The 27,243-nt window shown below is 39.7% G+C and overlaps 1 long non-coding RNA gene across 2 annotated transcripts in view; it reads left to right on the top strand.

Annotated features, from left to right (window-relative positions):
• The first annotated feature begins 800 nt into the window (after window positions 1-800).
• The window catches only part of LOC138740389 (uncharacterized), a 70,983-nt gene continuing 44,540 nt past the window's right edge, over window positions 801-27,243 (top strand). For both annotated transcript variants that reach the window (XR_011342904.1, XR_011342895.1), the window contains exons 1-3: window positions 801-873; window positions 6,026-6,063; window positions 8,956-9,098. This is a non-coding gene — a long non-coding RNA (uncharacterized lncRNA). The remainder of the gene's footprint in view (window positions 874-6,025; window positions 6,064-8,955; window positions 9,099-27,243) is intronic.

The following is a 27,243-nucleotide window of genomic DNA, read 5'->3' on the forward strand; positions in this document are numbered from 1 at the left end:
GTTATAGTCAAGGGGAGAGCCCAGGTGGTAGAGATATCCACATCCAATGCCAGTACTGCAGACTAAGCATAGAGAGAGATTGACAGCATGACATAGATTTACCACAAATAATATTAGGAAAAAAAAACATTTGACTGAAGTGATAGCGACAGGAAAGTGCAGCTGACAGTCACATCAGGAAGATGGGAATAAAAACCTTCATTTTAATAATTTAACATCAATTGGTCTGATGCAATTTCCTTCTTCACTGTGATACACCAGTGAAGGGCTGTGCCACATTGTGTAAGACTCAGAATGGAGCAGTTTGGCAGGTAAATTGGAATGATTGTTGTCATTAATCTTCTATGAGACAGCCACTTTTTAAAGACAGCAGCAGAGTTCTCCAATCCCACTTCTTAAACTTACTTCTGCAGATTCTCCTCTCAGCCATTATCACCTAAATGGCACTGGAGACCAGCAGCCATCATCAAAGATCCACATCACCCAGGATTGCGCTGTTCTAACTGCTGCCAACAGCAAAGAGGTCTAAGTGCCACAGGACACATACCATCAGGCTGAGGATCAGTTGCTACCCTGCTGACATCAAACTTATAAACAACAGACTTAGAGAAAAATAAACACAAATGCTGGAGAAACTCAGTTGGTACGTCAATGTTTGGGGAACATCAATGTTTCAGGCTGACTCACTTAAGGACACTTTGTACATTATTGATTTCTAAATATTTGCTTTTTCTGTATTTGCACAGTTAGCTTGTTTAGATTTCTCTCTTTTGTACACATATCTTTCATCTTGAATACAATTTCTAGTTACTGATATGTAGAATCCTGACTGGAACTCATGAAAATTTATTTCAGGGTTGTATGTGATGTGAGGTATGTACTCTGACAATAACTTTGAACTTTGATTTTCCAAATTTTTTTAAAAATTGAGAGAAAGAGTCTGATTGAAGTTTTTTTTATCTCATAAGTTGGAAATTTTATTTATTTCCGACATTGGGTAACACATGACGATAAAACCATTAGAGCTTTTGTATTAATTAATGAGATAAATTACCTGAACCAATCACTTTCATAGAATCTACACAGTTTAAAGAATGTAATGCAAATGGAATAATCAGTTATTTTTCTCTGTTTTTACACATTTTAACGAACATTATTCCAAAACATACTCTGTCCTTTGTTGATGAATGAATAGCATACCCGATCAAGGAGAGATGGTGATGATTAGTCAGTCATTGGAATCAAGGGATTCAGTTAAGGAGAATCAGGAAGAGGTGGATTAATGTTTGAATTTATGAGCAGGGAGGTTATGCTGCAACTGTACAAGGTACTAGTGAGGCTGCATCTGGAGTATTGCGTGCAGTTCTGGTGTCCTTACTTGAGGGAGATGTACTAGCTTTGTTGGCGGTCCAGAGGAGATTCACCATGTGATTCCAGAGATGAGGGGGTTAGCCTATGAGAAGAGATTAATTCTTCTGGGTCTGTACTCACATGAATTTAGAAGAATGACCTAGAAAAGTATAAAATTATGAAAGGCATAGATAAAATAGAGGTAAGTAAATTGTTCCCATGTATGGGTGAGACTAGAACTAAGGGACATAGCCTCTAGATCCTGTGTAGTAGATTTAAAACGGAGATGAGGTGGAACTTTTTCCCCAAAAGTGGAGAATTTATGGAATTCTCTTCCCATTGAAGCAGTGAAGGTTACCTAATACATGCTTTTTGCATAGCCACTTTGTTCTGGGATATTATTCCCTTTTTATCTGGAACGTATGCTGTGAAAAAATCCAGCTGTCCTGCTTTGTTCCCAGCAGTCTGCAGTCTGTTGATGTGGGCTGCTAAGCCTAACCCTAACCTGAACCCCACACCCAACCCTAACCTAAACCCCATGCCTTACTCTAACCTGAACCCAATACCTAACCCTATCCCAAATCCAACACCTCATCCTAACCCTAGACTTGAATACAAGGTCACCACTATGCAGAATATATCAAAATACATAATAAATACCAGAAAATAAATAAGGCACTGATCCCATTAAGAGCTAGAAACAGGCACAAGGTAACGAAAGCATGGACCAACTGAAAATGGCAATTTATAATAACCTCTTTTAAACTTCAGCACCTGGGTAGCCCTCCTGGGACTAGATGCAATTACTGGGGCAAATGTGCTGGAAGCACCTTTTAAATTTCAGGGGGAGCTTCCCATTAAATCACCAACCTGGCAATTTATGGGGGATCCCGCCCCAGAAATGACACTTTAGGTACTCACTGAAAGTACTGCCGGATGTTTGGATGATGGCTGCCTTGTGATGCACGCACGCAAACACTGACGTCATCAGAATAAGCGGAGAACCATTTTCTTTTTTAAATCACCTGTGGACATGACCTAGGTAAGTTTAACTGGGTTCCTTGACTATCTCTGATTCTGATGGGATTAACCGGGTCAGACCCTTTCTAAATTGTGAATGTATTTTCCCATGCTCTTTTATAAATTGCGTGAATATACTTTATTAAATTTTCTGTGTAATTACCCATTGTTTTGTATTAAAGAAAGTAATGTTTGATAGCAAACCCTTGTATCCAGATTCTTCTCTGATGGACCTGAGTCTTTCTCAGCACAACAATGACCAATGTGCAGACCGACAGCTTTACTGTTGGCGCTACTCACCATTATCACCCTAATTTCAACATGGCATATAAAACCAGGAGAATATTTTGAGCCTTTTTTTGGGGAGAAACAAGTGGGTCTAACATTCTGTCAACTGCGGTATTTTGTTTGTGACATTAAATGCAGATATCAACCCTGTTGAATTACACATCCCAACCCTTTTGATTGCTGAATGATGGCTTGCTGTATAAAAAGATGGACTGAAGGGTAAAATTGCAAGTTTGTGTCATTCCAGTGCGAAAGACTATGCTGGCATATTGGAAGATCTTCATAACAGAAAAATCGAGCAAATGCTGCATAAAAAACATAATGTGATTATATTTAAGACAAGGTTGACTAGATTTTTTTATAATAAGGGAAGCAAGGGATTTGGCGAAAAGGCATTAAATGGCAGAGCAGGCTCAACAAGCCAGATGGTCTACTCTTGCATCTATTTCTCCATTCAATATTTTTATTAGTTTCACTGTATAAATTTTACATAGGTACATGAAAATACAGAATATTAACAAATCTTATAAAAAATACATATGATATTGTAACCTATGTTACATTAAAAAGTAAAAAAAAACATTAAACTACTATTCTACTTATGTAACGCCACCCTACAGAGGGTATTGGCTTAATACAGACAGACCCCTACTGATAACAAAAAAAATAAGGTAACCAGGCAACTACATGTGATTGTGAATCATTCATAATTAAAGCAAATAGTCCACTTATTTCAAAGAGAACAATAAAAGGATTTGGAATTAAATTAATATTAAGAACTAAAGACAAGGTACAAAATACCCCTTCCCAAAAATTGGAAAGAGAAAGACAAACCAAAACATATTTATCACATTTAGAAGAGATTAGAATAGAATTTAGCCAATGGACTTTGAAATAGTGGGCTCGGTGTACTACCTTAAATTGTAATAATGAATTTCTAGCACAAAGAAAGGATGATTGCATTTGCTTCAGAATAGAATTTCATCTCACTTCTCCTTCTTTCAAGTTCTTTGGATGCAGGCAATTCTTATACTGTGCACAGAATTTAACATCTATAATGTTAAAAATCTTGTTCCCATAGTTTAAAAAAAAAATTCTGTCCAGGGAACTATCCCTAGAATTTAGAAGTAATTCAGAAAGGCCAGATACCAGCCCTTTATAATTAAGTTGAAATTTATAAATTATCCCTATCATATTAGGTTCTAGGTCTTCGGGGAGCTTCAAAATTAAATAATTTTAAAGGCTCCTATCCTGTAAATAGTGGAAAAAAAAATGATGTCTAAGTATTTTAAATTTGGTGAATGATTGTTCAAAAGAGGCAAGATTTTGGTCAGTAAAAATATCTGAAAAAGATTAGATACCTAAATTTAACCACTGTTATCTTAAACCGAAAGTCCAAAAAAATTACCTAAAGAATTACCTAAAATAAGATTAAGTAATCTATGATACCCAAACTGTTTCCTAAATTTAAATCAGATTCTCAGTGTATGTCTATCAGTTCATTTGGATGCCAAAAAAGATAAAGTGCTCCAAGGATTATGTTATGAGCCCAAAGGACCCCAGAACCCAGCAGCAATAGTAATTCACCAAGACAAGTAATTTTAAAACAAAAGTTATTTTTAATCAACTTTAAACATGAAAACAGAATCAAACTTTAACTTATCTCTATAATTAACTAACCCAAATTAATCCCCTTCTAATTCTAAGTGCACGTGTATGTAATGTATGTGTACATTTAAGAAAAGTTATTTGATTCATAGTTCAATCTCACTTCTCCTTCTTTCAAGTTCTTTGGATGTAGGCAATTCTTATACTGTGCACAGAATTGAACATCTGTAATGTTCACCAGGTTTTGGTACTTGAAAGATAAATGTTTACCGCTCAGGAAGATTCTTGTAGAGTTTGCAGAGAGAGATTTGTTGTTCCAGGATTTCCACAACTGTAGTACCACCATTAGTCACCTCAAGGTCTCGCTGATGAAACTTGTCCCATCAGGGTTTTCTAGATGGTATCCTCTTTCTTTCAGGCCACAACAGAGTTCTGTTCTGTTCCCTTATTCCAAGAGAAACATCAGACTTCCAGCCATTCGCCTCTCTGGAGGTTTTCATCAGTTTCAATCAGCCCTTCCTGGCTTGCACTGTCCAGCTGCTTTTCAGTGTCACACATACTAGCTGGGAGAGCTTGTCTTCTTGTCTCTCTCTCTCTCCAACTGAGACTGCCAGAAAGCCCATGTGACTCTCTCACTTGCAAAAACCCCCACCTTCTTCAGCAAACAAAAGGAGTTCTTCTCCTTGGTCAAGATGTTGTCTTAGGTAAACAAAACCCAGGGGCAGAAAGGTACTTGTAGCCAATTTGTCTCCAGTCCATTCATTTTATGACATCGGTTCAATTAGCACCTACTTGTGAAATGTGCATCACATTCTCCAGATATCCTGCAATGTTACTAAATATGAATTCTTCAATCTTTCAAATCAGATCTGTTTTAAAATGTGTCTATGTATGTAACTTTACTCTAAATCTTACAAATTCCTCAAAATATTTTTCATTACAATGGAAAGAAGAGATATTTTTAGTAGATTTAATTTCTCAATTAATCCAACTTGATGCACCTAAATTTTCCTTATAATGAATCCAAAATGTAATGTGTCTAATATTAGCTGCCCAATAATAAAATCTAAAGTTAAGTAATGCCAAGTCCCCATTTTTAATATATTTTAAAGAAATACTTTCCAAAGATGGGCGCCTTTATTTTTCCATATAAAAGAAAATATAATATAATCCAATGAATCAAAAAATGATTTGGGAACAAAAACAGATACAGCTTGAAAAATATGTAAGAATTTAGGACGGATATTAATTTTGATAATATTGACGCGTCCAATTAATGTCATCAAAGAGGGGACCACTGTGTCAAGGACTTCTTAATATGACTCATTAGGGTTAAAAAAATCTTGAAACAAATTATTGAACTTCTTAGTAATACCTAGATAGTTAAACTGATTTTTAACTATTTTAAAAGGAATAGAGGTATCCAGAGAACAAGAAGAACCCAAAAATGAACAGCTCACTCTTCAGCGTTCAATTTATCTGCTGAAAATTACCCAAATTGATAAAGAGGTGATAAACTGGATGGGATTGACTGATCAGGATTAGATATATACAACAAAAGGTCATCTACATAAAGCGACACCTTGCAAACATTTCCTGCTTTTGTGATTCCTGAGATATCAGTCGATTGCCGAAAAGCCACTGCATCTATTTCTTATGTTCCTAACATAGCAGTTCAGCTATGGCCTTTATTAAAAGGCAGAGCAGTTTCCAGGAGGTTTGTGCTCAACACCAATTTTTACTTATATTTCCAATCCAGCCTCCGAAAGATAACAGAACTTTGGCTCAATTGATGAGGTACGTGAGCCCATTTTTCAATCATTGTACATTTAGCATTTCATAGACAAGCAGCAATATCGGGACAAGAGAAACCTCCAATTTTGTAGCTAGTTTAGCCACTGGAACTCAGTACTGTGCAATGGTTACAGAAAGGCTTGATTAGAAAGTGAATAGAAAAAATGTTTTGGGAACTGCATTCAGCAAATGCAAACTAAAGTATCTGAGCTCATCAAAGGTGATGGGCTCCGTCCTGTCAAACTGCTTTAGTAATTTCACACGTGAATTATTCTGCAGTGTGATGACAGGGCAGGTGTGATAGTACAGATCTATCACCAATGTACATAGTGTATTCTTTCTTCTTTGGCTTGGCTTCGCGGACGAAGATTTATGGAGGGGGTAAAAAGTCCACGTCAGCTGCAGGCTCGTTTGTGGCTGACCAGTCCGATGCAGGACAGGCAGACACGATTGCAGCGGTTGCAAGGGAAAATTGGTTGGTTGGGGTTGGGTGTTGGGTTTTTCCTCCTTTGCCTTTTGTCAGTGAGGTGGGCTCTGCGGTCTTCTTCAAAGGAGGCTGCTGCCCGCCAAACTGTGAGGCGCCAAGATGCACGGTTTGAGGCGTTATCAGCCCACTGGCATAGTGTATATAGTTACTGTATCTAGACTGTGCTTACAGCGATTGGCTGAGAGCTAAGCCACACCTATTGTCTGGGCCTTAAAGGGTTGTGTCCCTAGCCAGGTCGGATCATTCCGGACTGGTCGGCCACCTGTGAAGAGCTCCGGTCTTTTGCTAATAAAAGCCTTGGTTTGGATCAACAAGTCTTTGGTTCTTTCGACGAGCTCTACAGCAGGTTCAACAATTGCCAAATTGAGTTTGAGTTGCAGCAAAATGGCCACCAAGCCTTTCTGCGCTGTTTCCTCACTGCCACCTGTTATCGACATGTGGCACAGCAAGTGGGTTTGTGTGTATTCAGGCAGACGGCTTAGAGCTGGAATCAGAATCCAGGACTGTGGACTTCCCCGGGCTTCCCCTTGTGCAACAAACCCTCACCCAATGTCCTTTCTTGCCACAGCTGGAACACAGAGTCTTTAGCTGGGCAATGAGATTGGGGATGCTGGCTCATGTTGCAGAAAAAACTCTTCCTAGCACATGAGCACTCCCTAACTCAGGAAGCAGCAGCCATTAGGGCAGGGGTAGCAGGAGCAGCAGGTCCGTAGAAGGGGTCACCTGGGTAAGCGAGTTCGCTAGTTTTGAGGTTGTCATTCTCGAGGTTGGCCTGTTCCAACGATTTGGCCAGTTCAACGTGGCTAGCCAGGTCCTTCTTACCTGACTGAGCAGTCACTGCCTTGTACCTCAAGTGAGCCCCCGTGACTAGAGCATCTGGGATCTGTTTTTCTTCACGAAAACAGCCCATAGCCGTTTCATACCAGCACTTCTTGGCAAGCATCCACAGATCCAGCAGGCAGTCATCAATGGTCTCTCCTTGCCGTTGGCAATGTAGTGTGAGTCAATGCCTGACTAGGACCTCATTTTGCGACCTCAGTTACCAAACCTTCAAAGTGTCAATGGCAGCATCATAACTAGTGCAGTCCCTGATGACTGCATACACTTTCATTCCTACCCTCGAAATGTGTGCAAACCTCCTAAGTTTATCGCTGTGGAAGACATCTCTGGTCATGTTTAGGAAGGACTAGAAGCAGTCTCGCCAGTACATGAACTCTTCTGCCACATCAGGGGACAGATGGTCTATCAGTACCATCTCTTGCTTTAGTAGCGGTTCCATTGTTTAGGGAATAAGCTAATAAAATTGTAGCATGAATAAAAGCTCTCATGACTGGATTTATTAGCTTTATTAGCTTATAACTAAAGGTAGGGTCTTACAGTGGTCTTCAGAGAGGTTCAGAATATAGGCGGGAAACTAGGTTTATTTATCAGTACATGGGGTGGAGCTGGGAGGCAGATCCATCCATCAGTATAACACACCTTCAGTGAATCTCAGTTCATTGCAGCATACTTGCCATATCACTGCTCTGCAAGATCCCAGGCATGATGTTTTTGCTGAAGAAACCTACTTGGGCCATGTGTTATCGAGTTTAATGTGAGAAGACATATCAAGTCTTTAAAGGAGGCAGCAAAATGAATGGGGTGGCAGGTGGAGGGACAGGTGTTGGTGAAAAAAAACAATGACAAGTGGGAGCCATGGAAGTTTGGGAGAAAAGTGTGAATGGATATAAGTTTCATAGAGATGGAAATAATCAATTTTGATAGATATTGGGGGGAAGAGGGGGTGAAGGATATCTAAAATTGGAAAATTAAATTCTTTGCTCTAGATTTAAAGCTTTCTGAGAGGAATGAAAATTATTGATCCACAAGTTTACATTGAATCTCTCTCTCTCTCTCTCTCTCCTCTCTCTCTCACACACACACACACACACACACACACACACACACACACACACACACACACACACACACACACACACACACACACACACACACACACACACACACACACTTAATCATGCAAAATTTGCTCTCTGAAAGGGGTTTGTACATTTTTTCAGTGCCTGTGACTTCGAGTTCCAAGTGTTCCAGTTTCCTCGAAAAACACACAGGGTTTGTAGGTTAATTGGTATATTTGCTGGCACAGGATCGTAAGCCAAAGGGCCTGTTATCATGCAGTGTAACTAAATTTAAATTTTATATTTAAAATCAAAACTAAACACAGGAAACAAAATGTTGGACATGTTGTAGCAGTTTTCAAATAAACTATTCTGTGAGGGGCACTGGACAAAGTTGCAATTCTCTGTCTTCCTTATGGTAGACAAAGTTAAGGAATTTCATGTATGCTACATTCAAAATGTAGTATTATGTGAATATAATGGAACCTTTATTTTTACCTTTAAACACAGGAAACAAACTGTTGGACATGTTGTAGCATATTTCAATCAGCGCTCAAGAGCCCAACAAAACGATTTCAGAAACATCTTTCTCACAGAGACAATAATCATCTGAAAGAAAGCCTGTCTGTCTCTTTCAGATGTTTCAAGTTGTAGTAAGTAAAAACAATGAATGCTGCTAATACTACGCAGACTTTTCAGCATCTGTGGCGAGAGGAGGATAGTTGGTAACAGTGCAAGTTGCGGAATTGGAATTGAGTGATGAGACGTCAAGTTCATTTGCAAGGGTTTGAATGCTTCTCCCAGACCTAAAACACACAGCAGAAATCTGATTCTTACCCAGTCCAATCACTGGGAAAGATAGAGTCTGCAACATCTACTTAAATGAACCATATCCCCTTGTGATAGTACAGACCTATCTCCAATGTATATAGTTACAGTATCTAGAGTATGTAATGACTGTGCTTACAGCGATTGGCTGAGAGCTTAGTCACACCTACTGTCTGGGCCTTAAAGGGTTTTGTCCCTAGCCAGGTCGGATCATTCCGGACTGGTCGGCCACCTGTGAAGAGCTCCTGTCTTTTGCTCATAAGAACCTTGGTTTGGGTCAACAAGTCTTTGGTTCTTTCGACGAGCTCTACACCTCTATGGTAGTCTAAATTTCATTTTGTACCTTGAATGAAATTTCCACCCAAGTTATGAGTATTTCTATGGAAGGGGAGTTTTCACTTTAATTCTTGCAGATTTTTTGATGAAATAAAATGTATTAAATTGGGATGGAATATACAGCTTTAGCCTCTTCCTGTTAAAACCTGCATGGAATTTTGAGCTACCCAGCCTTTAATTGCTTTCTTCTGCCACTGCATTACTGCCTACTTTCAAATTCGGACCACTTCACTCTTACTGAAAATCTTATTCAAGTCCTTATCAACCCCAGCAGCTTCTTTGATTATTGTTTCCCTCATGAGCCGAATGTGGTATAAATATTAATTAACTCAAATCCTTTAGCACCCTAATGCTCTTCCTCATCCCCACTCACTTATCACTACAGTCTCTTTGACTTTTAACGGCTTCCTGATGCTCAATAAATTAAATTCTCTTTCAGTCCTTTTATTAAGTTTTACAAAATAAGCACACAATCTATAGAGAATACGAGGTTACCAAATATGAAGAATATAAATACATTTTCAAAAATAAAACAATAGCAATAAAATAAATTCAAAACCATATTCCACCACAGGCATAATACTCAGAAAGGGCTTTCTCCTTGCTGTACCATTACATGTGCTTTTGAAGATCACAATAGCATCATTCAGAGCATTCAAATACCAAGAACTATAGAGAGTATACCACTCTGTGTAAGAAGCCCCAACTCACTCGCTGCCATCTCCTCCCCAAATCTACTCTGCTTTTGATATCTCCCTTCCCCTTCAAATACCTTCAGCCGTAGATATACAGTGAGGCACCACAAAAGAAGGCAATTTGTCCCATTGAGTTGTTCCCAAAATTCTTTCCAGCTTTATTTCCCTCATTATTTTATCTGATTTTCTCTAGAGTTATGCCCAAACCCATTCTTACATCAGGCAAAGTGTCCCAAAGTCCAACCTACCTATCGCTTTGGAAGTCTCTTTGACAGTTCAGATCTTGAAAACAGCTTCTCTCCACATGATCTAACTGATTTTGAACGTCTCTATCAAATCTCCCTTTACCTTCCCTACTGCAAGGAAAGCAACAAGAGTGGGTTTAATCTTCTTTCATATCAGTCCAATCCTTATCCCTGGAGTCACTTCACCAAAATCCTTCTGTTACTCATCATGAAGTCTCTTCAATATATGATTAGAACAACACTATTACAGCACCAGCGACTCAGGTTCGAATCTGACACTGTCTGTAAGATGCTTGAAAATTCTCCCCATATCTGTGTAGGTTTTGCCCACGTGCTCTGGTTTCCTCCCACCTCTCAGAATGTATGGGAGCTCCAAGTTAATTAGGGTATTTGGCCACAGCTGTATTGCAATAGTTTGAGTCTAGATGGAAATGAGTGAATGTTTTATTACTTATTTTGCAGAGTTTCCTGTGGTCTATACTATATACAAAGCCCAGCATGCCATGTGCTTTATTAACTGCTTTGTTAAACCTTGCACATTTTCAAAGATTTATATATATCTTTCATGTATCTTTGGTCCAGCATTCCTTTAAATCATGCTTCCTATTCTCCCTATGTTGCCAGATGACAACTTCTGTTACTTGCTTTGGAAAATGTATTACATTATAACGTTATGCATTCATTGCTACAAGAATTGTTTTTACCAGGAACACATCATAGAGATATGTCCATTAGAATCATGGTTTATTTATAACAAATAACAATGAGGTTGTCCTGTAGATCCACATCAAACTCAGAAAAACTCACTCGGAGAGGGCCAAGAGCTATGGTATTTAAAAATAATGCTGCCTCCTGTGGGACCTGGGTTTGGATTTACACCAGGCATAGAGGACAGTCAGATTCAAATGGCAATGATGGATTTTATCTGGCTCAGGACAAAACTGGTCTGACATTGTTCAATTCCATCACTGACTTCAGAGTGAAAATAAGCATTGCATTTCAAGGACAATTCCTTGAATTCACCACTATTTAGTCAGAAAGTCAAGCAGAATTATTTTGGATGTTCATGTTCAAGATCGAATTGGATGCTGAACCAAATTATCCCCAGCAATATTTGGTAAACAACAGACCGTTGTTAACTGAATAAAATGTCTCAGATAGCAGGAAATATAGAAGTGGTAGAAAAGCCATAAAGAACACCTAAAATGTATTACATATTTTATGTGCAGAAACTAAATATCATTAAATAATACTGGGTCACCTGGTAAAATTTTGTATTTAGAGACAGGTGACAGAATTTCTAATGATATCCAATGACATCCTCATTCTTCTCATGACCCCCCAACCATTGAAATCCCATCAGTGTTGGCATTACATAACAAATGGAGATGACGGCTTTGGGTGAATACAGTATACAAGACTGGTGCACTGAGACTTTCTTTTTCATGCATCCTATTTTTTAAACATTGAAACCACTTCTGCATACAGATGCATAATTGAAAGTATGGTATTACATAAGGCCACTGTCTATCTATGCAGGTTATATTTGGATTAATGATAATGAAGTGTCCTATAAATTTGAATGCTTGAGTTGTGTTTCATTTACCAGATGCTTCATGAGGAGATAACACAAGAGTTTGTCACCTATCCGCTAATATGACAGCAATTTCAGACAAACTTTGAAAAATTCCCAGAGCTGTCAGCATAATTTTAAGGTTTAAGGTGTGACTTTAAATCAATATAATGTCACATTGTGCGCATATATTTTAAAATTGAAGCAAAATTATCCTGAGTGTGGGCTTATCAAGAGTGCGTGTGTGTGTGTCTGCATGTACACGCATCTGCATGTGTGTGTGTGTGTGTGTGTGTGTGTGTGTGTGTGTGTGTGTGTGTGTGTGTGTGTGTGTGTGTGTGTGTGTCTAGCTTAATGTATATCATTTTATATGTCTCTCATGAAATTGGCAATGCTATTTCACAGTTCTGCACAATACAGAGGAATATGCACACTTTTCCATGTAATATAAATTTCAGACTTTTCACCATGCAAGAAGCTTCATCTTTTTTTTGTGTCATGTTACATTTAAATTTCTAGATTTAACTGTTCCTCTTTGATCAACGCCTTATCATGAATGATATCTTACACATCCACAATATTTTGGTCAAAACATTGAGGCAAACCATATTTCATACAGTTCAAAGAATATGACGAGTATTTTTTTTCCAACTATATTCTGCACGTATCTCAAGAATCGTCTGAACAAACTGCTGACCTCTTTAACCTGCTGCTGAGAAATAGACTGCGCAACATATAAAGATATTGCCCAATGCAAAAAGGAGTCATGCTAATATCATCTCAAGGTGACTGCCAGCTCAATTTTTGATTCTGTCATCTCTGATAAAAATTCTAAAATATAACTTCTACAGATGTCTTCCAGCTTTGTTACCGAAAATAAAAACTGACTTGCCATTTTAACTCGAAAATTCTTGCCTCTAACAATAACTTACTCAACCACTCTGGTTGAATATATAAAGAAACGAATCTCACAAGAAGTCTAATCTTCTTCTCCAAATATGCCTCACAAATAACATTCCCTTCTAATATGCTCCTCAGTCATCTGAACAATGTATATCAAATTCCTCCTCCACTTCACCAAAAAACTCACAACTACTGATCAGAAACCAATATAATTGAAATTAAATTCTTGCCTGGAGGTCATTCTGGTTTCTTCAATGATCTGACTGTCTCTGGATCTCTCTTATTTACTCTCTTGGTAAATTAACTATGAAAAAAATACTTCTCCATTGAAGGACTACAGAACCAGTTTGAAATGTACTGGGGGTATAGGTTAATTGGGTGTAAATTGGGTGGCACAGACTCATGGGCCGAAATGGCCTGTTACAGTGCTGTAGTCTAAATTTATAAATGTAAAATTTAGAACCTGCTGGGTTTCATAGTTTCTTCCTCTGAGGCAGCCAGTATCGAGATCTTCTCTCATCAAGCACAGAATCGAAAACAGCCAGTTGTTTGTATTTAAAGGGATGATTATGTCAAAAGAATCATTATTGTCCACAAACTACCAATAATATAAAATCAGGATTTTACAAATGAAAGGTAAGTGGAAAGCAAATCAAATGATGGTAAATTGGACTTTGGTGCAAAGTTCTTGAAATACATGTCGATGACTCTCTTTCCCGTTCAGTCCCATTTGGGTGTGGCTACCATGAGCCTACAGTCAAGCTGTAATGTTCTCATTGCCCAGGATTAGTAGAACATCCTGTTAAATCTTCACATTTTCTCCAATGAAAATGTCACCTTGCTCATCTTCCTGAGATAGTATTCTTCTTGGTGTAGCATCTCCTTGGTACCTCTTGTGTAGTAACATTTCTGTTTCTGTTTGTGGCCAGTCCCAGTTGTTGTTCTGCATTTTGTTTTACACTTCTGGTTCCAGCAGACTCTCAGGTGTTGGAGGAAGAAATCTGATTTGTCCACTCGTAGGTTTCTGCACAAAATTGTTCACCATCCCTTGGGTTAGGTATGACCAAGTCCTTATAAAAGGCAACCTTTCAAATTGGAGGACTGCGCCTAGTGCAGTGCCTCAGGGTTTAGTACTCAGACCATAGTTTCTGGTAAGTGATTTGCACAAAGACTGGTTGAAAGGTGAATGTTTATTATTGACATGAAAATATGCACTGAATGGACAATGAAGAAGGTTGTTTATGTTTGCATGATCCAGAATAGATAGGGAACTCGGCTTGTAATGGCATTTATTTACCACAGCTTACAAACAAAGAATACACTTACTAGATTCTTTCAACATCCCATGAAGTCAACATTCTTTTTTTACTGTTCACTAGACACAACATTGCATTCTTCAATTCCCCAAACACAACCCAATTAAACTCATTGGACCTCATTGGCTCACTGTCAAATGAGTAATCCTGACACTCTCAGTCTCCTCCTCCTGATGAAAGTAAGTACACAACCATGATAGCCCCCTCCCCCACCTCAGCTTCTGAGCCATGCAAGGAGGTGACTGATTGGAAACGTCCTGCTACGTAACGGTCTGGATGGCTGACAGTTCAGCCCAACCTCGCACAACAGTGCAAGACAGGCAATGCACGATCAAACTGGAAAAGGTGTGTCTGGTCCTCTGACCCTAGCTCTGATGCAGTACTTGGACTATCGGTATATGCCAGCTTCAACCTGTTCATGGAAACTGTCAGCTTTTCCAACAAATATGTCATCTGTTCCCTCTACCATGTCCTCAACCACCATGATTCCAACTATGTTGACAGAAGGAATTCTGTTGCATGCCCAATGCTTGGACCTGCATATTCAGTACTGCCATTTGCTGTTCTGACTCATTTATCTTCAATTGAGAAGATGCTGGCATTTCACAAGGTGCAATAGCAGTTGTTCCAGTTCCATTTGCTCCTGTTAACTAGGAAAAGAAGCCAGTCCTTTTATCTTCAATGCAGTTGTCATGGACATAATGACATGATCTGCCAACTGATCGAGGATGGATATTCCAAAGACACTCACCAAATTCTCTTGAACATGCTGAGGCAAACATTGAGGGAACATCTTTTTCCAAAAATCGCCTTCAACAGGATCTGTTCCAGCTAGCCTGCACTATCTCCTCAACATCTGTGACAGTTGCTTATTACCTAGACTGTCATCAGCTAGTTATTGGGCACTTGATATGGACAAGTTTCTCAAATGCTCTCCTCACTACTCTGTCTATTTGTGCTGTCATGTTTAAAGAGCAAGGTCCCTCTGCTTTAAAGTTTCCCTAGATGGCTGAGTACACCTCAGAATAGCTGCCTTCAGCTTGTCGTATGAGAGATTACCATCTGGATCCACTAAGACATCCTCCACTTCACAGGAAATCTGCTCTGGAAGACATTCCACAAGTAAACTGTATTTCGTCTTCTGACTCATCACACTGAGGGCAGAGAAACAAACTTTGAGGATCATGAACCACACTGGTGCATTATTAATAAAAAGTGAGAGGGGGGGATATTTAGTTTGACCTCCCCAACTGCTCCTCTAAGGGGTTTCTCCTCAACACTATCCATTTCAAATTAGAAGGTACTGTGAACTCATGTCGGTATCACCTCTTGAAACTACACTAATTTACCACAACTACTGAACAAATAAAGTATACACTCACTCGTTTCTTTCAGCACACCATAAAGTCGACTTTACAAAGCATAACATTGCATTCTTCAACTCCCCAAACACCACCCAGCCAAACCAAACTCCTCTGACCTTCTCATGGCTCACTGCCACACTGGTGATCCTAACACTCTCACTCTCCTCCTCCCGATGAAGGTAAGTACGCAACCGTGACAGGCTAAGGGATAACAAATGCAGTTCACTTCAGAGATGTGCGAGGTGTGGAATTTGGGTAAATTGAATCAGGGTAGAATTTTTTTCAATTAATGAAAAGGCCCTAAAGGGTGTTATGGAGCAGAGGGACCTTGCTCTTTAAATATGGCAGCACAGAAAGACAGAGTAGTGAAGAGAGCATTTGAGAAACTTGTCTATATCAGAAAAGGCAGTGAATAGAGGTGTTGGGATGTCATGTTGGCTATATTAGATATTGTGGGGACCACACTTGGAATATTGTGTTCCGTTTTGATCGATTAGCCATAAGCAGGCCAATATAACATTGAAAAGGGCGCAGAAGAGGATTACAAATTGGTTGTTAGGGTTAGTGATGTTAAGTTATCGTGAGCTACTGGAAAAAAAACAGACTTGTTTTCCTTAAAGTATAAAAGGTGGTGAGGGGATCTTCCTGAGGTCTACAAAAATTATGATTGGCATAGATAAGGTGAATATGACAGTGGGTTTCCTAGAGCAGTGGAATCTAAGAAAATAAGGTGTGAGTTAGAAGGAACATGAAGATAGTTCTTTATTCAGAGCATGGTGGACACAGAATGATCTGCCAGACAAAGTGGTGGAGGCAGATGCATTAGCTTTCTTAGGAAACACCTGGATAACTACATGGGTGGGAGGGGATTGGAGGGGCAGGGGCATAATGCGGGCCAGGAACTAAAGAAGGATGGCACATTCTATGGCATGGACAAGCTGGGCCTGTGGCCCTGTTTTTGTGCTGCAAAACAACAACAGAAGACTAGTATATTGAAGTAGGGTTCAAAGAATCCAGTTATAATGCCTGAAGTTTGCAGTGTGCAGCAAACCAATAGATCTTGCCAGAAACTGCAGACTTACCTTAAATGAACCTTGGCCTGAAGTCTGAGACTTTTTTTTTCCTCCCACAAAATATTGGTGAAGTCATAGCTTTGCATGAAAATGAAAGTAAAGTCATGTGGTGCAGTTAAGATCAATTCACAAAATTAGAGTGAAAACTGAGAGGTGATGAGAAGTGACTACACTTGTTGAGAAGACTGAGGCATCAAGGTGACTGGCCTCCACCATGTCAACCTTCTGCAGAACCTTTACCAAGAGTATCCTGGCCAGTTGCATCACAGTGTGGTACAATTGCTGCAGAGAAATTGATTGGAGGTTAATTCATTGCGTCATAAGAATGGCAGAGAGGATCATTGGAGTCTACCTCTCCACCCCCCCGCCCCCCACCACAATTAACATGACCTACCAAGATTGTTGTTGTTCAAGAGGGTGCACAAAAACATTGAGGATCCCTTTCCATGGCATGTTTTTAGCAGCTTCCTTCAGGAATGACATATACCAGAGCCAGCACCACTAGGCTGAGGAACAACTTCTTCCCATGGGCAGTGAGAACGCTGAACAACCAAAGGAATTGTTCACATTAACCATCGGAGACTCTTATATTCACAAAACAATATTTTATTTTGGTATATATGAATAGTTGTACTGAATATGCATTTTTTTATATGCATGCATGTTATTTTTGGTTGCATTTCTGATGTTTTGCACTGAGGACCAGAGAATGCTATTTCATTGGGTTGTACTTGTGCAATCAGATGACAATAAACATGACAACTTGATTTGAGTGAAGAATTTTCTAAAATCTCATGTTCTTGAAGGTGGAGGAGTTTGGTGAGGTCCTAAATATCTAGGGTGGACAGGGTGAGGTTGGAATAGAAGAGGCTTGTGTACTGGCGAATGTTGAGATTAAGGAAGAGAAAGTGTTGGATCATCTTAAAAACATTAAGATTGATAAATCTCCAGGGCTGGACATGATATACCCCAGAATCCCATGGGAAAGGAGGGAAGAGCTAACTGAGGCATTGGCTATGATCGTGAATCCTCTTTGGCCACAGGTGCTGCCAGCAGGAGCAAGTGAAAGTGTTTGGGGCTCATGGGGACTTGGGGACCTCGGTCTGCCACGAATAGAGGGGACTGTCAGTTTACTAAAAATTAATTTATGTTTTAATTTCAACTGTAACTACAAATATTTATTGAAACCCCCTATTTAGCATGGTCCCGCTTTTTTCACATTGTGATTGTTTTGGACCCAATCCATCACATTATAATAGGGTTCTACTGTACTTGGAGAAGTACAATCTACTCAAGTATAGTCAGCATAGATTTATGATGGGAAGGTCATGTCTCACAAGCCTAATAGAGTGTTTTTTGAGAAGGTAACAAAATAAATTGATGAAGGTAGGGCAGTAGTTGTGGTCTGTATGGATTTTAGTAAGGCATTTGCCAAGGCCCTCCATGAGGGACTCATTCAGAAAGTCATGAGGCATGGGATCTATGGAGCCTTGGCTGTGTGGATTTTTTTTTTTTAAATGGCTTGCATGCTGAAAGCAGAGACTAGTAGTGGATGGAAAGTATTCTGCCTGGAGGTCAGCGACCAGTGGAGTTCCACGTAGATCTGTTCTGGGACCTTTGCTCTTTGTGATTTTTATCAATGACCTAGATGAAGAAGCGGAAGGATGTGTCAGTAAGTTTGCAGTTGATACAAAGGTTGGAGGAGTTGTTGATAGTGATAAAACTTGTCATAGGTTACAGAAGGATGAGGAGTTGGGCAGAAAAGTGGCAGATGGAGTTTAATTTAGACAAGTATGAGTGATGCATTTGCGAAGGTCGAACCAGAAGGCTGAGTACAGGTCAGATACTTAACAGAAGTCTGAATCCATGCATCTCTCAAGGCTGCCACGCAGGTTGATAGGATAGTTAAGAAGCCCGATGGGATGTTGGGCTTCATTAATGGGAGATTGAGTTCAAGAGTTGAGAGGTCATGTTGCAAATCTACAAATCTCTGGTGAGTCCATACTTAGAATATTGAGTTCAATTCTGCTCACATCATTATAGGACGCCTGGAATATTAAAAAAAAAGTTTTAAGAGGCAAAGTTAGCAGAGCTGAAAATTTTATCTTTGGAGAGAAGAAGGATGAGAGGAGACTTAATAGAAGTCTACACATTTCTGAGAAGAACAGATAAAGCAGACAGCAAGCACCTGCTTTCCAAGCAGGAATAACAAACACCAGGGAGCATCTTTACACAGTGAAGGGAGGAAAGTTAAGGGAGACATCAAGGGTAAATTTTTTTACACAAAGAGTTGTGGGTGTCTGCAATGCCTGCCAGGGATGGTGATGGAGGCTGAAATATTAGGGACATTTTAGAAACTCTTAGACAGGCTCATGGATGAAAGGAAGATAGAGGGTTACAAGGTAGGAAGGATTTAGTATTTTTTTTTGGTCTGAATATATAGAACAGCACAACAACAAGAGCCGAAGGGCCTGTATTGTACTGCATTGTTCAATGGTCTATCTTCTACACTGATTGATGGAGCTGGAAGCAAGTTTTTTATCATTGTCTGAATCATGTAAAAACTCCAGCAAATTTTGAAACAATTCAAATATAACGAGGTGAAAGATTTTCAGAAATTGTTTATAAAATAATTAATCCATGGGAAAGAATTTAAATTTTCACCTTTGAATGAAAACTTTTTAATAAGCAAGTGTTTCCTCATTAAAAAGCAAAGTGGAAGATAATGATAATCTTTTAATTTATTGGCCATTTGAAACAATATTTGAATGTATTTTTAAAATCGTGAAAACTCTTTCTAAATCAATAAAATATCCCAGATAAGCTTTTTGGTTGTTTCCCAACTGTCATTGAGAATTTTCACATAACATATTGTCCAAATTTGCCAAATATTCTTTATCATTCGGAAGGCCAGTCCAAAATTCTTAGATGTGTGTTTAATAACATCACATAACAATTACAGCACGGAAACAGGCCATTAGGCCCTTCTAGTCCGCACCGAACCAAACACCCCTTTCTAGTCCCACCTCCCTGCACAATGCCCATAACCCTCCATCTTCTTCTCATCCATAGACCTGTCCAACCTTTTCTTAAATAATACAATTGACTCCGCCGCCACTATTTCTCCCGGAAGATCATTCCACACGGCTACCACTCTCTGAGTCAAGAACTTCCCCCTCATGTTACCTCTAAACCTCTGCCCCTTAATTCTTAACTCATGTCCTCTTGTTTTAATCTTTCCTCCTCTTAACGGAAATAGTCTATCCACATCCACTCTGTTTATCCCTTTCATAATCTTAAATACTTCTATCAAATCCCCTCTCAACCTTCTACGCTCCAAAGAATAAAGACCTAATCTGTCCAATCTCTCCCTATACTCTAGATGCTTAAACCCAGGTAACATTCTGGTCAACCTTCTCTGCACTCTCTCCACTCTGTTTATATCCTTCCTATAATTAGGCGACCAGAACTGCACACAGAACTCCAAATTAGGCCGCACCAACGTCTTATACAATCTCAACATCACCTCCCAACTCCTATATTCCATGCAATGATTGATAAAGGCCAGCATACTAAAAGCCTTCTTCACCATCCTATTCACGTGAGTTTCTATCTTCAGGGAACGATGTACCGTTACTCCTAAATCTTTCTGCTCTTCTGTATTCCTCAATGCTCTCCCATTTACCACGTATGTCCTGTTCTGATTCTTCTTACCATATCAATAATTGCAACTAACCTTAGTTCATGTGACCACACTCATTTCTGAGTATCTTTCAACATCTGGGCTTTCATCGTTATCAGTTGCAGTGTTGCTCAAAACTTCAGTGTTTCCAATTATAACCTCATGCAGAAGTGAGCATCAGCTGTTATTTTCAGAGATGATAATAGAAGGGACTTCAAATATCCTAGAGGGAAGGAAGGTCAAGAAACGCGTAAAATAAGCCTTTCATGATAATCCCTCTGAAACAGAGAAGAAGATAAGAGAATGGAGAGCACAAAGTTCCTTGGTGTGCACATAAAGGATGACCTATTCTGGACCCAAAACACCTGCTTATTAGTTAGGAAGGCACAGCAGCATCTGCTCTTCCAAAGGAGGCCGAGGACAGCTGGAAAATATTTTCATCCCGCAATAGGTAATATCTTACAATATCTTGTAACCTAGTAAATCATCCAAAAGCATTTCTACATATTTATTTTAAATTATATCTTCCTGTATATATGTATTGTGTAGGTGTGGGCACTGTGGTCCATAGAAACACTGTTTCATTGGGTTGTATATGTACAGTCAGATGATAATAAACTTTAACTTGATACTGCAGCACAATCCTTTCAGCCCATAATGTTGTGCTAGCATTGCGCTGTATTTTGCATTGTCCAGAATTGTGCTTTTCCTTCAACCACAGTCTGTAGATTTTTGTGATTTACTGCCAGCCGATGTAAATCTACAAGGTAATCCACTATTTTTCTTGCATCCAAAGTGCCTAAGAGTCTTTTGAATGTTGCTTTTGTGCCAGCCTCCACCGCCACATCTGGCAATATATTCCAGACACTCACTTCTGGTTGATTAAATAAAACTTACTTCTGATATCTCCCTCCACTCACCTTCAACACATATCCTCTTGTATTTCCTATTGTCATCCCAGGAAAAAAATATTGGTTATCCATCCTCTCTTGGCTCCTCAGAACCTTGCATGCAACTCAAGTACTGTGTATCTGAAGATCAGAAAACCAAAAAGATCCAAAAACTGATTTTCTTTTTTAGTGCCAACATGACATCATGAGTTGAAAACAAAATCACCACTTGAATGGCCCATGTGGGGCTCTGATGCTTTGTTGGTGCCATTTTGATAACAACAGAGCTCTGGTGTACAAAGATATAGTTTAAAATGGCAAAAAGGCCTGCAGATACCACTATGGATTGCAGTGAAAAGAAAAAGAGGAAACATTTATGTTTATCTATAGAACAGAAAGTCAAGCTGTTGGCGAAACTGGACAGTGCTGTAAGTATGAAGCGTCTTACTGAAGTGTATGGTGTTGGAATGACCGCAGTCTATGACTTGAAGAAATAGAAGGATAAAGTGTTGAAGCTCTTTGCTTAAAGTGATGAACAGAAGTTAATGAAAAAAAAACACTGAATAAAGCTAAAAGTGGAGATCTTGATCGTGTATTCATGGAGTGGACCCATCTGTGACACAGTGGGCATATACCACTTAATTGTAGGCTGATCATAGAGTTCTACCATGATGAACTGAAAATTGAAGGGAACTGTGGGTTCCCTTCAACAGGCTGGTTGAATAAATTTAAAAAAAAGACACGACATTCATTTTAAACAATTCGTGGTGATAAAGCACCTGCCGATCACAAAGCAACGGAGAAATTAATTGACAAATTTCCCAAGATCATCGCTGATAAAAATCTGACACCAGAACAAATCTATAATGCTGATGAAACATAATTGTTTTGGCATTATTGCCCCAGAAACACCGTAACGACGCACGATGAGACAGCCCCTATAATCAAATGAGGTAGATGACACTGGAGGAAGCATTTGAAAAAAGCCATCTAGGAGAATTTTTAATGTTTGGTGCTGTACCTCCCTTCATTTGTAAGCAGAAATCAAGTTTTTTTTGGTAAATACTAAACATTATTTCATGTGTATTTTCCACTTGCGGCATTAGGTAGCTTTTAGAAAACCTGCCGTGGTTTGTTGTTGTTTAATCACTAATAGACATTGACATCAAAGCCAGGTTGGACTCTGATACCAGTGGCCGCCTATCTTCTACAAGATACGAGACAAAAACTATAATGGTGCAACCAGGTACATCAGGCACAAGGGACACTGATACCAGTGGCTGTTTGCCCTTCCACACTCTTCCACACATGTACACACTTCACAGACAGAGACTTTCAAACACACTCCTGATTCCCTGTACCAGTGGAGGTGTGGCTCTCTGCAAGCACTGATCTATTGCAGTACTATAGGTCAACTCAGTGTGGTGCACACCTTACCCGTGACTCGCTCAGCAATGTTCACAATATTGATCTGGTGTGAGTGATAGACAGGGCTTGATTACCTATCAAGCAGTTTACCTATCTCGTAAACTACCATAGGCAGTTTACCTATCTCGGCTGCACCATTTCATTGGATGCAAGGATCGACAATGAGATAGACAACAGACTTGCCAAGGCAAATAACGCCTTTGGAAGACTACACAAAAGAGTCTGGAAAAACAACCAACTGAAAAACCTCACAAAGATTAGCGTATACAGAGCCATTGTCATACCCACACTCCTGCTCGGCTCCGAATCAGAGGTCCTCTACCGGCATCACCTACGGCTCCTAGAACGCTTCCACCAGCATTGTCTCCGCTCCATCCTCAACATTCATTGGAGCGACTTCATCTCCAACATCGAAGTACTCAAAATGGCAGAGGCCGACAGCATCGAATCCATACTGCTGAAGATCAAACAGCGCTGGGTAGGTCACGTCTCCAGAATGGAGGACCATCGCCTTCCCAAGATCATGTTATATGGCAAGCTCTCTACTGGCCACTGACAGAGGTGCACCAAAGAAGAGGTACAAGGACTGCCTAAAGAAATCTCTTGGTGCCTGCCACATTGACCACCGCCAGTGGGCTGATATCACCTCAAACCGTGCATCTTGGCGCCTCACAGTTCGGCGGGCAGCAACCTCCTTTGAAGAAGACCGCAGAGCCCACCTCACTGACAAAAGACAAAGGAGGAAAAACCCAACACCCAACCCCAACCAACCAATTTTCCCTTGCAACCGCTGCAACCATGTCTGCCTGTCCCGCATCGGACCTGTCAGCCACAAACGAGCCTGCAGCTGACGTGGACATTTACCCCTCCATAAATCTTCGTCCACGAAGCCAAGCCAAAGAATCACTAATACAGGTTTTCTGATGATGATACTGTGCTGCTTAGTTCCATTGTTCCAGAATAAAAAAAATACCCAAAGACTGAGCACCGTTTGGACCCAAATGCTTCGGATACATGGTATCTCTATTAAGTCACCTGTTATCCATCATCACTCTAAAAAGAAAAGTCCTACCTCTGTCAACTTTGCTTCACATGATGTTCTCCAATACAATCCAAAACCTTTGAGTGATCTGGAAAATGAAAAGCACTGAGTGGTGGTGAATGGGAAAGCAATTTGAAAATAATGATTGCAACATCATAAATTGGAAGGATCAACCACAATTAAATGTGATTCTGTGCAATGAGATAAAAGAGAATCTGTGCCAGCTTGTGAAGATTAAAGCACTCAATGATCCTGTGCATTGCTCTCTGATCCAATTCTCTGCTGCAACAGTGCCACACTGTGATGCAGCCGGCCAGAACGCTCTCTATAGGAAGACTGACAGATTCCTCATACCAGTAATGATCCTAATGATGTTACTAGCCACACATTCAAATTTCCACTCCTCCACGTCAGATGGAATTTTTCATTTGAACACTTGCAGCTTAACTCAGAGCATAATTTTGCAATTTTATTACTGCACTAGCACCCGGGTTCAAATTTTCTTTGAGGTAGTTTATACATTCTTGCTGTGATCTAAGTGGGTTTTCCCCAGGAATTCCAGTTTCCACCCACCACCCAAAAAATTTATAGGGTTAGTGTTAATTGAGTGTAACTTGGTGCCATGTGTTTCATGGGCCAGAAGGGTCTTCTACCATGCTGTAGTAAAAATTTTAAAAATGATGTTGTGCATTCTTAGCGACAGTTTAAAGGGTCACTCTTCTGCAATTACCTGAATAAACTTTAACACTTTCCAAGTTTCAGAGTGATTGCCTAAACTGTTAGGAGGGGTTTTGTGAAACACATACAATGCTGGAGTAACTAAAGTAGACTGCATCTATAACCATATAACCATACACCACTTACAGCACAGAACAGGCCAGTTCGGCCCTACTAGTCCATGCCGTAGCAAATCCCCACCCTCCTAGTCCCACTGACTAGCACCCAGTCCATACCCCTCTAGTCCCCTCCTATCCATGTAACGATCCAGTCTTTCCTTAAATGTAACCAATGATCCCGCCTCGACCACATCTGCCGGAAGCTCATTCCGCATCCCCACCACCCTCTGCGTAAAGAAATTTCCCCTCATGTTCCCCTTATAATTTTCCCCCTTCAATCTTAAACCATGTCCTCTAGTTTGAATCTCCCCCTTTCTTAATTGAAAAGGCCTATCCACATTTACTCTGTCTGTCCCTTTTAAAATCTTAAACACCTCTATCAAGTCCCCTCTCAATCTTCTACGCTCCAGAGAAAAAAGCCCCAGTCTGCACAACCTTTCCCTGTAACTCAGACCCTGAAATCCTGTCAACATTCTCGTGAACCTTCTCTGCACTCTCTCTATTTTGTTTATAAATCAAAAGATAATTAATACTTTTTGACAATCTCTTACCTTCCATGGATGCTGCCTGACTAGCCAAATTCCTACAGCATTTTGTGTTTTTCTCCAGTTTTCCACACTTGCAGTCTTTGTTGGTTACCTGGAGGTGTCTTGTGCAGCATTTGGCTGCCAAAAATATAGCATCAGTTATTAAGCTGAAGTACAACACAATGTAAGGCAGTCATAAAGAGAATGACCAGCCTAATCCCTGGGGTGATCAGAATTTTCTATCAAGAGATGCTAAACAATTCTTTAGAATTCAGCCAAGTGACTTTATTGCAGTGACTCTCAACCTTTTCTCTTTCCACTCACATAAGCAATCCCTATGCCATCGGGGCTCTGTGATTAGTAAGGGATTGCTTAAGGTGATATGTGCGTGGAAGGGAAAAGTTGAGAATCACTGTTCTAAGCCAAATTGTTGCTGAAATATTTTGCTTGAGAAAAGTTTTAATTGATCCATTTCCTATGGAGTTATGAAACCGTGCACATAACGAGTCAATTAGGTACTATTAAAACAGTGGATTTCAAACTTTTTCTTTCAAACCACATACAACCTTAAGCAATCCCTTACTAATCACAGAGCACCTATGGCATAGGGAATACTTAAAGTGGTATGTGAGTGAAAAGAAAAACGTTGAGAACCACTGCTTTATTGCGATACCTACAATCCAATGGGGGGGATGTAGAGCAGGTGTCAAGAAGTTATGGGTTAAAATTTGTGAGGAATATTATAACAACATGGAAGTGTTCAAGGGATTGCAGAGTAGAGTGACTTTCGAGCGAGTGAAGAATAGATGTGGCAGGAGAAACATCCAATATATTTATTTTGCATTGCCATCTTTATTTGCAAAAAAAACAGAGGGGTAATAATTTGGGCTGGTGATCTTGACGGAGGGAAAAAAGTTGGCCAGGGTGCCATGGAGAGCATTCCTGTTCTTTTTTTCCTTAATGTGGTATCATGAGAATTTTTAGAGTCCTCCAGTTGAGCAGACAGGACTAATGATTGCAGCTGTTAGCGGCAGCAGGATTTTCTGCACCGTCAGTCCCATTATGAATTAGATCTTCAAGGCTCAAATGTGGTTTGGGTGCAGTGCAGCTTTTTGAGATGCTGCCTAACAGCTTGAGTGACCCAAGTTCAATGCTGATCTCTGGTACAATTTGTGTGGAATTTGCACCTTCTATTTGTGATTGCATGGATGTCTTCTAGTTTCTCTATTCAAAGGTCCATCTTTCATCCTAAAGGTATCCAGGTTGGTGGGTTAATTGGACATTGTAAACTGTCCCTTGTGTTTAATTGAGGGGTTGATCTGAGACCTGTTGGTGGGAATGTTGGGAAATAAAATGGGATTATTTGTTATATAGTCAGGATAATATGAACTATTTTATAACCACGTAAGAATACACCCTTTTCACTGTGGTAACTGAAGTGCACCATGTGGGACGTATGTATATGTATATGTGTGAACAGTTTCCTGAGATGGTGAAAGGCATCAATAAGTAAAATCTCTTCTGTTATTTGAATCTTGCATCTCTAAGTTATTTAAGAAGCCTCCCAAGTAAAACAGAGACATAACATTAGGGGAAATGGTTGCCACTGACCTTGTGGGCCAAAAGGTCTGTTTCTGTGTTACTTGGCTCCAAACATAAGAAATAGGAGCAGGAGTAGGCTATTTAACATGTCAAGCCTGCTCCACTGTTTAATAACATTGTGGGGAACTTGCCAGGGACTCTGGTCTGTAACAAGTTTGTATATTCTCCCCAGGACCTGTGGGGGTTTGTCTCAGGTGCTCCAGTTTTCACCCACAAATGAATAAAATTTTCAATAAAATTTAAAGCAACAAAAGAAAAGGTTTGCAAGTGCTGCGCCATCAGTTGCTTGTTACAATTTATCTCAATATTCTGGTCCCTAAATTCAATGGATTCAAATAATTGTGGATGAGCACATTCTGATATCGAAGTTATTGGTTCTCTGATTTCCTCTCCACATTCTGATCAAAACTTGATTCAATTATTACAATTAAACATTTCCATATCTTAGAAATTTCATC

The sequence above is a fragment of the Narcine bancroftii genome, chromosome 1, assembly GCF_036971445.1.
Source record: "Narcine bancroftii isolate sNarBan1 chromosome 1, sNarBan1.hap1, whole genome shotgun sequence".
Classification (NCBI taxonomy): Eukaryota; Metazoa; Chordata; class Chondrichthyes; order Torpediniformes; family Narcinidae; genus Narcine; species Narcine bancroftii.